The following is a 2,419-nucleotide window of genomic DNA, read 5'->3' on the forward strand; positions in this document are numbered from 1 at the left end:
TAATTTTACACTAGAGTTGAACTAGCTCTATAACCTAGTACAAATAATTTTCCACTACTATTGAACTAGCTCTACAAGCTAGTTCAAATAATTTTACAATAGAGTTGAACTAGCTCTATAACCTAATACAAACAATTTTACACTAGAGATAAACTAGCTCTACCAGCTAGTTCAAATAATTTTACACTAGAGTTGAACAAGCTCTACAGGATAGTTCAAATAATTTTACACTAGAGTTGAACTAGCTCTATAGGCTAGTACAAATAATTTTACACTAGAGTTGAACTAGCACTATGACCAAGTATAAATATTTCTACACTAGAGTTGAACTAGCTCTATAGGCTAGGTCAAATAATTTTACACTCGAGTTGAACTAGTTCTACAAGCTAGTTCAAATGATTTTACACTACTGTTGAACTAGCTCTACAGGCTAGTACAAAATTTTTTACACTAGAGTTGAACTAGCTCTACAAGCTAGTTCAAATAATTTTACACTAAAGTTGAACTAGCTGTACAGGCTAGTTCAAATAGTTTTACACTAATCTTGAACTACCTCTACAAGGTAGTTTAAATAATTTTACACTAGAGTTGAACTAGCTCTATAACCAATTACAAATAATTTTACACTAGAGGTGAACTAGCTCTATAACCTAGTAGAAATGATTTTACACTAGAGTTGAACTAGCTCTATGACATAGTATAAATAATTTTATAATAGAGTTGAACTAGCTCTATAGGCTAGTTCAAATAATTTTACACTACTAGTTCTACAAGCTAGTTTAAATAATTATATACTAGAGTTGAACTAGCTATATATCCTAGTACAAATAATTTTACACTAGAGTTGAACTAGCTCTACAAGCTAGTTCAAATAATTTTACACTAGAGTTGAACTAGCTCTATAACCTAGTACAAATAATTTTATACTAGAGTTGAACTAGCTCTACAAGCTAGTTCAAATAATTTTACACTAAAGTTGAACTAGCTCTACATGCTAGTTCAAATAGTTTTACACTAATCTTGAACTACCTCTACAAGGTAATTTAAATAATTTTACACTAGACTTGAACTAGCTCCATAACCTAGTACAAATAATTTTACACTAGAGTTGAACTACCTCTATAACCTAGTACAAATAATTTTACACTAGAGTCGAACTAGCTCTATAACCTAGTACAAATGATTTTACACCACTGTTGAGCTAGCTCTTCAAGATAGTTCAAATAATTTTACACTAGAGTTGACTACCTCTATAACCTAGTACAAATAATTTTACACTAGAGTTGAACTAGCTCTATAAGCTAGTTCAAGTAATTTTACACTAGAGTTGAACTAGCTCTATAACCTAGTACAAATAATTTTATACTAGAGTTGAACTAGCTCTACAAGCTAGTTCAAATAATTTTACACTAAAGTTGAACTAGATCTACAGGCTAGTTCAAATAGTTTTACACTAATCTTGAACTACCTCTACAAGGTAGTTTAAATAATTTTACCCTAGATTTGAACTAGCTCTATAACCTAGCACAAATAATTTTACACTAGAGTTGAACTAGCTCTATAACCTAGTTCAAATAATTTTACACTAGAGTTGAACTAGCTCTATAACCTAGTACAAATAATTTTACACTAAGGTTGAACTAGCTCTACAAGCTAGTTCAAATAATTTTACAATAGAGTTGAACTAGCTCTATAACCTAATACAAATAATTTTACACTAGAGTTAAACTAGCTCTACAAGCTAGTTCAAATAATTTTACACTAGTGTTGAACAAGCTCTACAGGATAGTTCAAATAGTTTTACACTAGAGTTGAACTAGTTCTACAAGCTAGTTTAAATAATTTTGCACTAGAGTTGAACTAGCTCTATAACCTAGTACAAATAATTTTAGACTAGAGTTGAACTAGCTCTATTACCTAGTACAAATAATTTTACACTAGAGTTGAACTAGCTCTATAACCTAGTACAAATAATTTTACACTTGAGTTGAACTAGCTCCTTCACCTAGTATAAATAATTTTACACAACAGTTGAACTAGCTCTATAGGCTAGTTCAAATAACTTTCCACTAGAGTTAAACTAGCTCTATAGGCTAGTTCAAATAACTTTACACTAGAGTTGAACTAGTTCTACAAGCTAGTTCAAACGATTTTACACTACTGTTGACCTAGCTCTACAGGCTAGTACAAATAATTTTACACTAGAGTTGAACTAGCTCTACAAGCTAGTACAAATAATTTAACACTAAAGTTGAACTAGCTCTACAGGCTAGTTCAAATAGTTTTACACTAATCTTGAACTACCTGTACAAGGTAGTTTAAATAATTTTACACTAGAGTTGAACTAGCTCTACAAGCTAGTTCAAATAATTTTACACTAGAGTTGAACTAGCTTTATAACCTAGTACAAATAATTTTA

Source organism: Triticum dicoccoides, chromosome 3A (assembly GCF_002162155.2).
Source record: "Triticum dicoccoides isolate Atlit2015 ecotype Zavitan chromosome 3A, WEW_v2.0, whole genome shotgun sequence".
NCBI classification, from domain to species: domain Eukaryota; kingdom Viridiplantae; phylum Streptophyta; class Magnoliopsida; order Poales; family Poaceae; genus Triticum; species Triticum dicoccoides.